Raw genomic sequence first — 13216 nt, 5'->3', positions numbered from 1 at the left:
ATCTGAAACGTTACTGGCACATGTTGCTGAACTTACTGGTTCATTTACATTTTTATGGTCACCCAGATAATTTACTTTTTATTCCTGATTTATAAATCAGGAATAAATCAGGAATAAAAAGCAAAATAGCGAGGGAGTTTTAAGCCTTGGCTGCCATTAATTTTTATTACTGTATATTTGACTTAAAAGAAAGTTATATTTTATTGCATTCATAAAAGAGTTGAATTAAGTATTTTATCTATAGCGTTTAAGTAATTTTATAGCCATCATTATTTTAATTATGAATAGCAACAAGATATTTTTACTGTAAAAGGCTGTAGCCACATAGTTTAAAGAAAATTTTTCGCATTTTTTAATGCATGTAATAAAAGTAATTTTTGAATTTCGCACAGCTTATAATTGTTCTTGCATCCCATTAATGGCGAATATTTTAATGTTTCATTGCTATTATTTTAAATATTTTACGTCTATAATCCTTTTATGATGTTTTTTTTAAGAATTAAAATACAAAAACAAGGAACAATGCAATTAAAAGACTTCGTGAATTTGTTGATCACGAAATATGTTTTCAATTAACGTAGTTTTTCTTTCTTATTATTTTTACTCTTCAAGTTAAATTAATAATAACGTATTACTTATCATATTTGTAATTATAAACTGATTAATAAGAGATAATTCACTAATTATCTTACAATTAAAATTTATGTAAAATTTAATTTTTTACTCAAACCAGAAAAAGAATTTCACACATTTTTTTAGAGAAAATGAGTAATTTCTTAAAAATATATACGTATGAGTAATTTTCTTGATACACTAATTATGTGAAAGCAATATAATTTGCAAAATGAAGTATATATTTTCTGGTTTAGTTGATTTTTCACAAAAATTTGTGATAGCAAATAAGTTTTTAATAACGAAAAAATAAAAAACTGATAAAGTAAATTTTAGATGCTATACATAGTTCGAATTTTTTTTACATCTAAATTTACTTAGGAAAGAAAAACAGAAGAATTTTTTTTTTTTATTATGATTAAAAATTCTTTTAACTTTAATGTCCCGAAAGCAACAATTTCTGAAATCGATAAACCTTTAAAAACAACATTATATACGCATACCTTTTCTCTGAAAACGAGAATAATTTCATAAAATTATCACCTTAAAAAAAAAAATAGAATAATAATGATACAACCTTGAAATTCCAGCCGTAAGTTTTCTTATGCTAATGAAAAGAAGTTTCAAAAGTTTGTTTTGGTAGAATGAAAAAAAGAAAGGTAGAACGTAAATTCCCTCTCAAGGACGTGCCGAAATAGCTCAGTTGGGAGAGCGTTAGACTGAAGATCTAAAGGTCCCTGGTTCGATCCCGGGTTTCGGCAAGGCTCTCATCCTCGGTAGTATAGTGGTCAGTATCCCCGCCTGTCACGCGGGAGACCGGGGTTCGATTCCCCGCCGGGGAGGCACATTTTTTAAAATTTAATAATAATAATTTTCAAATTAAATTATTCATTTTTATCTTTCTCTTTTACGCAACTTATATTTTGAGAAATAGATGTATAATTAGATACTAGATAACACTTTTAAATAACTACATTTTACCAGAAAAAGAATAGGTATTGTATTGATAATTTTCAAATCTGGCAAGTTTTTGCCTTCATTAGAGATTACGTAAGATATCCCTGAAAAGAGGAGTATTAAAAAAAGTACAATTTAATTACGTTCAATTAAATTGTACTTTTTTAAAAAGTACAATTTAATTACGTTAATACAATTTAATTACGTTTAATTACGTAATTAAATTGTACTTTTATTACGTAATTAATACAATTTATACAATTGCGTTAATACAATTTACTTACTTATTAACGTAATACTTATTAACGTAACTAATACTTACGTAAATACAATTTAATTACGTAATTAAATTGTAGTTTTTTCAAAACTACAATTTAATTACGTTAATACAATTTAATTACGTAATTAAATTGTACTTTTATTACGTAATTAATACAATTTATACAATTACGTTAATACAATTTACTTACTTATTAACGTAATACTTATTAACGTAACTAATACTTACGTTAATACAATTTAATTACGTTTAATTACGTAATTAAATTGTACTTTTTTACAAAGTACAATTTAATTACGACAAATAAAAAGACTGGAAACGTAATGTAAGGTAAACTAACTAATGTGTTAGGTAAACTAACTTTAAGTAAAGCAAGTGTAAATTATTCTACATAAAAAAATTTATTATTTCCAAGAAAATAATCGTTTTTTTTTCTCTCATAAATGCTAAGAATATTACAACTGTAATAACCCAAAATTTAATTTCTTATAAATTTCCTTATTTTCATAAAAAATATTTTATTTGGAACCAAATATTTAATAGTTTACGTTTCAACATAAAAATTGGAAATGAATTTAAAGTTTTGGTGTCTTAAATCGTAAAATGTTATGTCCCTTTTGGATAGACATCTGGGGCCGTAAACCCCATGCATACTTTTATGAAATCCATTTATTCTTGATTGTAAATCAGATTGCTTAATTGTATAGGCGAATTTCGAGGGGGGAAAAAAAGCTATTTCCTTACCATCAAAATAAAGGCGATGATCTAGTATTTTATACTATATATTTAAAAAAATAAATATCTAAAATGAGGCAATTGAATTAACAATATCATATAATTATATTTAACAAGAAAATAATTTTTAAAAGAATAAATTGATTTTCGAACTATAGAGACAGATATGATCCCCATATACATTTCTCTCATACGGCGACAATGAGAGTACTCATTTCTTTTTCGCATTGGCAACAAAGAACTGAAATATCAAGCGAACGAGCTGTCATTAGTATGAAACCGTTAATGTGTACACTTCTGAAAGGAAATTCTTTTCTAGAGAGGACAACGAAAAGCTAAAACAAACTGCTATAAGTCGGGAAAAATTGAAAGTTTAAAAACGAATTCATGTCAACAAACAAAATGTTCAATATTATGCTTTAATTATACTTATGCAGGTTCAATAATAATAATGATTCATTGTTGAAATTAATATTTGTATTTGTAACAAAGTTCTGAATTTTCGGTAATAATTGTTTGCTTCTGAAAATTTTTCTATTACATGTCATTTATTTCGAAATGCAAAAAATTTTAAATAAGTAATAAATTTAAAATTACAATACAAGAAAAAAAAATCAATTACTTGGGCAAATTCTTTTTCAGTTACATTATGTAAAAACATTTGATAAATATTATAATAAGTTTAAAAAAAAAAACAAAATAGCTAAAATTTTTGACAAGCACTGCTACAGAATCCATGACCCCAATTAGGATCGCGACCCACAGTTTAAGAAACCCTGGTATAAATCATAAAAATCCCATTGAATTTACACCGCTATATGGGATAGTAAAAGATGATTGAGAATGTGGTGACTTTGGTATTCCGCGTCATGTATGCCTGCAGCAATAAATGATACTACACACAGATATTTTACTTTTTAATCAGCTTAAAAAACAAAAAAAAAACTACATAAAGAATAAGCAAATTATGGAAATAGACAAAATTTTCAATAAGAAAAAAAAATATATAATTAACAAAAACCGCGAAATTGACGAAAAGTTGAAATCTTATAAATAAACGTATCACTTCACTACACTTCTGTTTACGTTACCCTCTCATAATTTCAAGCTATTTAGTTTAGCCCTTAAATCTAAGCATCATCTTGAGGAGATTCTAGTGAAGGGGTTCCCAAATGGTGTTCCACGGAACCACGGGAGGTCGCTATGACCTCCCAAACATCAGCTAATCAGCAAATTTGGCTATTTGGCATAGTAAAACAAATTCGTTTTCTCTTATTTTAGTTAGAGAACACAAATGGAATTATGAACAACGTGCTTTACTTCTTTTAAATGAGTAATTTAGTTAGAGTAACACAATTGTAAAGCTCATGGGATTGGGGAGCAATAAATAGCAGCGGGCGTTGTCTTTAATGTGATTAAAATAAAACGTATAAAAATATCGACATAAAAATTAGGGTAATAAATGAAACTTGGGAGAAAAGAATGAGAATAAGGTTCTTGCAAAAACCTTTCAATATCACGAGGAAAAAAAATTAATTCAAACTGTGAATTATCAATTGTAATTTTAAAATAATAATTTTTAATTCATGTATATATATACTGGTTTTATTTAATTTATTGCATTATTATTAATTATTATCTAAATTTTATATGAAATATTAGGCATAAGGAGCGATTGCAATATCCGTATCTTTCTTTATTATTGTAAACTCCACAAATATAGATATTTTAAAGTTAAATTTTATTTTTTTTATTTACATTATATTTTTCATTCTTTTTTTTTCTTTAAATTTTTAACTAGTGAAACTACATTTTCATTTTTAAGCACGATTCACGATTCTGTTTTATTTCCGTCCAGTTTTCGACTAGATTTGCCGATTTCTAATTTATTTGTAGTTCATACGATTCGAGCGAAAATTTGTCTTCATCTTAGCTGCGATTTAATTTCTTTCTTCTTTTTTTAATATTTATTTTTCAAATGGTTCGTTATTTATTTAATTTAAGGACTAGAATGAAAGTAAAACATTCCCGCAACAGCTCTTTGTGTGCACGGGGTTTCACGAAAGTTAAGGCTTCACAATATGCTCATTGCGGCAATGTGGTTAGCATTGCGCACAGGCAGCCTTTACTTATAGACAAACTGGTACCAATCGATCTGAAGCTGTGTGGGCACCAAGCCATCCCTGGGGATCGAACTCCTGCTCTTCACAGCCGTTCAATGCCTTGCCCATTGCAGCTGAATAATTAAGTATAATGTCGTTAAATCAGTAATATATTGGTGGAAAAAATTAACATATTTTTAAAAAAAAAAATTTTTTTTGTTTTTGAAACTAATGAATTGCATACATTTAAATGATTGATTTAAAGGTTTCAGGTTCGATCCCGGGTTTCAGCAAAGCTACTCAACCGGCGTAGTATAGTGGTTAATATCTTGTCACGCTGGTGACTGGGGTTCGATTCCCGACCGAGGACGTCTCTCATTTAAATAATAAATACAACGGTCACATTGAAAAATTTTTATGTATTCCTATTTCTCTTTTGCACAAACTTCATATCGAAAAATCGATGCATAATTCGATACAAGTAAATACTTTTAAATAACTAGTATATTTTACAAAACAAAGCGTAGTAGGTATTGTATTGAATATTTTAAAGAGAAAAAAAAGAAAAAAATTGTTTTCTTAACAAACTGATCTGATAGAGCTATTAATTTATAATTTGTCACATATCTTCCCAAATAAGTTTTTCTTTTTATTAATGGCTTATTAAGTATTTCTTTTTCGACTTATAGTTATGCTACTTCAAATATTATTGGGTATGCCTTTATTAAGCCTCAATCTAGTAACTCTAATACACACATTAAAGTATTAATAATGATACTAATAACAACGTATTGCTTTTATTGTTAGTAAATAAATAATCAATGAAATGTGTGAATTTTTAATTTAATTAAAGTCTTGGAGCTTAATTTAAAACTTTATTTAGTATCAAATTTTATACTCATATAGTGATTCAAAAACATAATTTTTAACTTTTGTCAATTAATGGAACTTAAATTTTAACTAACCGGAGTTGAAACCGGGCAAATTTTTTGACTTCATCTCCACATTGCAGCATTTTTTGAATTACGTATGTAACGTACACTACAACGTATGGTAAGGAACATTTTTCAATTTCCTTAAAAATGGCGTTTGCAATTTTTTTTAAAAACAGAATGGGAACTACTTTTTTTTTCTGTCACTTATCTTGTGGTAAATGAAAGTTTATTAATCCCTGCTCCTTCAAACAAAACTATTAGCTCTAAGTGAAATACTTATATATATTATTGGCGATATTGTAGTATCGCCAATTTTGATGAAAAATAAGGTGACGGGAACGTTTCAATGTTTCAAAAACTTGAAGTCCATTTATTTTTCAAAGGTTTATTATAAATAAAAACTCTTTTAGACTGCTGGCTCCAACAACGGGATTCACAATGATAATGATTACATATTATTTCTAATTACATATTTAATTAGTAAAAAGCATCACTCAAACTTATTTAAAAAAGTAATTATTTTTAAAAAAACGATTTTTCAAAATAATTCTGAATTACATTTGAAATGTGCTCTATACTTGGATTTTAGGAAAAATCCCAATGTCATTTGGAGGTCAACAAAAAAAAAACTTTTTTAACTCTTTCCTCACACACAAGGTACGAAAACAGATTTCAAGCGAGGAAAAGGGTGAACGACGAGAATTTTTTTCTTCCAATTTACGATTTTTATTCCAAACCACCTTCGCTAAAGAATCAAACAACCAAAATGAAAATTTAACCCTTCCACAGTACTTCCCGATCGGGAAACTACTATTGTGAGGTAGGGAGCGAGAGAGAAGGGGAGAAGGGCACATTGCCCTTCTACCACAGACGTAGGTGAAAGCAAATAAATATCAAAAAAGAAATTTTTTATATGTTCCAATGAGTACATTTCGAAGGCAGAAGGCAACGGAAATTCCAAGCATTTGCAGCTGTTTTTAGAAATAATGAACACGGGATTCAATGGCGGGATACAGTGATGAAAAAAAAAAAAAATTGTCGGTATACACTCAAGTGTAGAAAGCGGAAAGGAAAGGGTTGAAGGTGACCTTCGTTCGCAATTTAATTTCATAGTCCTATTGTTTATATTAATTTGTTTCAACTCATCAACCTTTTTATGTTCAGTTAATTCATGATTCCAATAGACCGATTAAATCAATTATTCAGTAGTGGTTTGAGATTCATTTATTTTGATTCATGAGATTCTGATTCATTCTACCACTGTTCATCCTATAATTCTTCACTAATTCTGGAAAAGGACCTATTCCAAAGCGATGAAATCATTTAATTACTTTAAAGTGGTCAGAGGACAATTTTATAGTGAATAAAATATTGAACATTACTTTTTAGATTCTTCAATAGTTTTCACTCCTTTGTTAGAGGCTATTACAAAATTAAATATTGAATATATTTTTATAGATTATCTAACAGTTTTTCAGTTATGATTGCATATTTCCTTAGATGATTCCACTATTTCTTCTTTAGGATATATTCCAAATCGATTTAAATCAATTATTCAATAGTGGCTAGAGAACAAATTTTTAGTGAATTAAATATTAATTATGTTTTTAGATTCTTCAATAGTTTTTCAGTTACGGTTCATCCCACTATATTTCTTCGATACTCCAGATCGATGAAATCAATCTATTACATTCAAGTATTTAGGGGACAAATTTTTTGTACAAATTGAATAAATTTTTATAGATTATCTAATAGTTTTTCAATCATGATTGCATATTTCTTTAGGAGATTTCACTATTTCTTCTTTAGGATATATTCCAAACCAATTAAATCAATTACTCAGCAGTGATTAGAAAACAATTTCATAGTGAATTAAACATTGAATTAGTTTTTAGATTCCTCAATTCCTCTTTGTTAGAAGCTATTCCAGAATTAAATCAATCAATCACTCTAAAGTACTTCGAGGACAAATTTTTAGTGAATTAAATATGTATTGTATAGTTTATCTAATAGTTTTTCAATTATGATTGCATATTTCCTTAGATGATTCCACTATTTCTTCTTTAGGATATATTCCAAATCGATTAAATCAATTACTCAGCAGTGGTCAGAGAACTTATTTTTAGTGAATTAAGTACTGAATTTTTTTTATAGACTATCTAATACTTTTTCAATAATCCACACCCCCTTCGTTAATTCTACTTTATTTCATTTTTAGGATCTATTCTAGATCTCATATCAATTACTCAGAAGTGGTTCGGAAAGAAATTTAATTAACTCAAAATTTTCATTTATGGACGGACGAAAAATTAACCTACTCTTAATGCTAAAGTCTTCATTTTTCGAATTTGATGAGTAGAAATTGTAATTGCTCACATATTAGTGTTTAATCTGACATAATAATAATCTTGAATTATTATTGTCATCAGAAATATTATTTAAAAGGAAAAACAAGTCATAAAATGAAAAAAAAAATTTTTTTAATTTTTGTGACTTTTTCCGTTTTAGTATACAGTTCTGTTGCTTAGTCAGCACAACTTTGTCCTTTTTTTTCTCGTTTTTTTTTCTTTGGGCTACATAATTTGGTCAACTTAACTTTCTCAGGAATTAAAGTATATTCTACAAATTTTATCAGGTATCCCGTACAAAGCAATCAATTTAATCAGGACGATTAGATTTTTATTTACTCTATCACAAGGCTCCAAGGAATCTTAAAAACTTTAAAGTAAACGCAGATTTACGAAAAAACTTATGGCAAGTTTCTAGTTTAGGCTATCACTGTAGCATTTAGATATTCAATGTGAAGTAAACAATTCGCAAATCAAAAAAAAATTTTTCATAAAAAAGACAATTCTAGGTTGCCACAAACAAAAAATAAATTATTTTCTTTTGTTTTAATTTTGTTACTATTTTTCCAAGTTTACACTCATAATTTATAAAAAAAAAATAATGCCTTTCAGCAATATCTTTAGTCAATTTATTTATTTTCCGGAATTATTAATTAATTCCAACAACTCTGAAATAAATTATTATATAAGGAGTGAAGCAATAAATCTATATTTAGCATTTTCTTCGATATCTTCCTCGTAAAAATCAAAATCTATATTGTCAAAGTAAATGAACTCGAAATCATTGACCTATCCATTTTCGATCTTTTAGCTTTTATAACTCAAAAAAGGAAAGGAAAAAGTTACTCAGCTAATTAAAAAGAGGAAATTATAAGGTCACCTTCGGAAGATTGAGCGTGAAGAAGAGATATTACAATAATATATGATTTTTTATCGATCAGTAAAGAAGTTTTTTTTTTACATTCCATTTTCAGTTAATTATTTTCAAAGGTTTCCAATAGAGTACTATTTATTTTCTCACTATTTCCTCAACAAAACTAAATCATGACTCATTTCACTGCTGTTATTATAAACTAATTGACGTTACTTGTTGTTGAAAGAATCTTGTTGATATGTAGGCTTATTACACCTACTTTGACGAAGTTTTTTATTTTACGCCAATTGATAAAATACAAGTTGTGGATTTTAGACAATAACAATTGTATTTTTGAGCCCAACTCAGAAGATTGTAGGACTAGATAATCAAAAAAGAGGAAATAGTAAAGTCAATTTCGAAAGAATGCGTGTAAAGAATCGATCTTAAAAAGTACGATTTTTATCGATTACTAAAAAGGATTTTTTTAATTTTCCATTTGCAGTTAATTATTTTCAAAGGTTTCCATTAGAGTACTATTGATTTCGTCAATATTTCCTCTATAAAGCTAAATCATGACTCATTTCACTGCTGTTACTATAAGCTAGTTGACGTTACTTGTTGTTCAAAGAATCTTGTTGATATGATGTATTACACCTTCTTTGACGAAGTTCTTTATTTTATGCCAATTGCTAAACAGCTTATACAAGTTGTGTATTTCAGACAATAACAATCGTATTTTTGAACCCAATTCAGAAGACTGTAGAACTAGATAATCAAAAAAGAGGAGATCATAATATCAATTTCGAAAGAATGATTGCGCGTAAAGAATCGATCTTAAAAAGTACGATTTTCATCGATTAATAAAGAATTTTTTTACTGTTCAATTTCAGTTAATTACTCTTTTTTAAAAATAATCAACTGTAAAAACCTTTAAAGGTTTCCATTAGAGAACCATTTATTTCGTCACGCTCTGTTCTAGAAGGCTAAATCACAATTTATTACACAAGATTTGTGTGAGCTTCATCACTTGTTGTAAGAATCTTGTTTACATGAAGTTTAGAAAACATTCTATTTTAGCTATTTTCTTTATTTTGCCCCTAATCGATAACCAACAGCGGAACAGTGTGCTTGATAAAGGGTTTGTATCGAGTAAAATCGTTTTATTTATTTATTTACATTACATTTTCAGTAAATTATTTTAAAGTTTTTCATCAGGAAGCTCTTTACTTCATCTAACTCTTATTCACAATGATTCACCATTTATTTCACTACTGTTATGCTCTATTTGACGTTTCTCGTTGTTGGAAAAATCTTTACATGAAGTTTAATAAACCTTCTCTAAACAAACTCTATTATTTTATTCCATTCGATGCAGCAAACCACATAAGTTATCGATACTTCAAACGATAATAATCGTATCAACTCAGACGATGAACTCTTTGGTTAAGAAGACGCCATTAGCACGGGAGAAACTTTTCATCGCAAATTCACTTTCATCTTCATAAGTAATTTAAAATTATGTTTGCCTGTGAACTCACTTTTTCAATAAGAAAAAGTGAGTTCAGGTAAACATAAGAAAAAGTGAGTTCAGGCAAACATAAGAAAAAGTGAGTTCAGGCAAACATAGACTAAACCATGAAGTTTCAAATACTGAAAAGAATTTTTTCTTTTAAAATGTTCAAATGAAAATAAATTATAAGAAGAAGACTTAGGATTATGCAATGGAGTAGTATCTTCCAATAATTTGTATGCATTTTGAATTTTTTTCTTCTTTTTTCGCAATTGAAACTTTGTGGCTTACTCTAGGTTTGATTGAACTCACTTTTTCTTTCTTTTAAATTAGTAATAAAGGTGAAGGAGAATTTGAGACGAAAAGTTTTCTCTCATGGTATGACGTCCTTTTAAGTTTCATGGCAAATGGTTAAAGATTCTTTGTATGAAATTAACCGCAATTGCATTCGTAAAAGAAAGAAAAAAAACCCTCTTAACTTGATAGTCTGATGGTATGGTCTGATAACCATTACCACTGGATGTAATTTACCGGATATTCCAAAAATTAACTACGATTTAAAAAAGTGCTTAAAGGAAAATGGCAAAATGCTAAACTGTACGGTTTCTTACTAAAAAATAAATAAAATAAGGGAAATTTTCGTATCGTGATCTGTGGCAGAATAATCGGCAGGTATTGGCAATTTCCTGGCAATGGCCCGCGAGAAATTAAAAGAACATCACGGAAAGGGACCTACTCGAAAAGTATAATTCGTAGCCATCTCCGAGGAAATATCTGCATATTTAAAAAAAAAATTGCAAGTTTAAAATCTCTTTGGCATCTTGGCGATTGTAGTTGACGAGACAGATCGCGATACGGAAATATTCCCATAAAATATATGAAACTATAAAAACATTAATGGCAATTTATAACTCGTTCTCGTCTAACAAGTTTTGATAATAGGAGCTTATTTTTGAGCACTTGAAACATGTCGACTATAATATCCAATCTGTATATTTTTGAAGCGAATGAAGTTTTTCAATCAAGTAATTCAGAGCTCTTATAAAATGCAGCACGCCCAAGAAAGTGGAGGCATATGTCTAAGTCAGGGGACGGTATCAACCAAAAGGGGCACGTGCCAGTAGGATGCGCGTCCATTCATACGGTTAAATCACGCATTCAAAGCAAATAATTAAAAGTGTTTATAAAAACTAATAAAATGGATTAAGTTAATGAAATTTCGTTGGGTAGTTTTGATCACATATCTTGTTCATCACACTCAAAGTTACATAAAGGTGACAAAAATAAATCGACATTAACTTTATCAGAATTGCCTAGAACAACTGTAATGAAATCAGAAAGTTCCTATCTCAACTTTTTAAGAAAATATTTTAAACTTTTCTGCGAAATTAGTCTTAAGCTATTTTAGTCAATCGAAATATTAAAGATTGCTAAGTGAGAAAAGAATTGTGCTAATTTCATTGAAGTAACCAATCGAAATTTGAAGCTAAAGATACAACAAAATTATTAACAATTTTCTTCGAATGAATGCTGCCATTTAAATGAGACTTTTCATATGAAAGCTCGCCAAAGAAAAGAATTTCGCGAGTTCATCCGGAACGGAGTACAGTAAACACCCAAATGACATAAAATGGAACGTTTGTTCATTACGGAGAAGTGCAAACGTCGGCGGCGACAGGAACATTTCATTACGGGAAAGCCGTATCGATTTCTTCGCTAGAGAAATTCGATTAACTCTCATTCCATAGTTACAATCTCCCAGAAGGCGATCGTTTTTATTAACTTATATATTTTCTGGTCCACACCGCCAAGACGCCAATGTTATTTATTCGTACTTGTTTACGATTAATGCTTGAATGTCTTAAACTATTGACAAGGATAGCTTTAAACGCAGGAAAAGGGACACTGTTTACTTTTCGTAACCGATCCTGGAAAATATCGATTTCGGTTGAGGAAGCTGTGGCGCATGCGCACTGAGATATTCCTTTTATGAAAGCTCTTTGAACACAACGCTTGCGGGGGTGGTGAAATGAAAGGGGTGGTGGAGGGGAAGCCCGCAACTTTGTCTGCAACGTCGAATTGATATATGAAGGGTGCAGAATTTTCCATAAACAGGAGAGAGCTTTGCTATGGAGAGCCGGAAGTTGTGACTGGGGGGGATGAATTTAATTATAAATATGAAAAACATTTCACAAAATGTAGCAGACGATTTCTAAAATTTTTCAGAATATTTCAAGTCTGAATTAAATTTGTTCTATAACAGCTGTTTATCAAATAAACCGTCAAAAGGTAATGGTGGCAAAATATGCTCTCAATTGTCTTATTTAATAATCTCAAATTAACTCTTAATAGTTATTTCTTACAATGAAAGGACCTATAAAATGCCAAGATGTCGCTCAATTAGAACGTAATAACTTCATTCTAAAATTTCAGACAATTTAATACAACCAGCAATTCAGAAAGGTTGCATAGCATAGCATTTTAGGTTTGTTTGTTTTTAGAATTTTTGAAATAAATTTATGAAAGGTTTAAAAGTTATACTTCTTCCTATTCCATTAAAAGAGGCCTTTTTAATTTTCACCTTTTCTTTTAAAAAAAATATCGAGCACTCGATTAATACTCTTTCATCAATTATTAGAGCGATGATTAAAAATTTAATCTCAAATTCAAAATAGCTAGTTTAAGATAAAAGGGCTCTTCGTATATATATATTATTTGAATTCATATTCATTGACAATGGTTCTTAGATTTCTTCAGTTTTCATGTGAGTCGATTAAATATTTAACAGCATGTACTATTATGAGTTTATAATTTTTGATGATGTGGGATCTAATTAAATTAAGTACACTAAAAAATAAACGTACAATTAAAACTAGATTAG

The 13216-nt window shown here is 28.8% G+C and overlaps 2 non-coding genes across 2 annotated transcripts; both read left to right on the top strand.

Moving 5' to 3' along the window:
• The first annotated feature begins 1300 nt into the window (after positions 1–1300).
• On the top strand, positions 1301–1373 carry TRNAF-GAA (transfer RNA phenylalanine (anticodon GAA)). Its single transcript has one exon. It is a non-coding gene; the product is annotated as a tRNA-Phe (tRNA).
• A 9-nt stretch (positions 1374–1382) lies between these two features.
• TRNAD-GUC (transfer RNA aspartic acid (anticodon GUC)) lies at positions 1383–1454 on the top strand. The gene has a single exon. It is a non-coding gene; the product is annotated as a tRNA-Asp (tRNA).
• Positions 1455–13216: the final 11762 nt, after the last annotated feature.

Source organism: Parasteatoda tepidariorum, chromosome 4, assembly GCF_043381705.1.
Source record: "Parasteatoda tepidariorum isolate YZ-2023 chromosome 4, CAS_Ptep_4.0, whole genome shotgun sequence".
NCBI classification, from domain to species: domain Eukaryota; kingdom Metazoa; phylum Arthropoda; class Arachnida; order Araneae; family Theridiidae; genus Parasteatoda; species Parasteatoda tepidariorum.
This window is presented reverse-complemented; position numbering and strand designations above follow the sequence as displayed.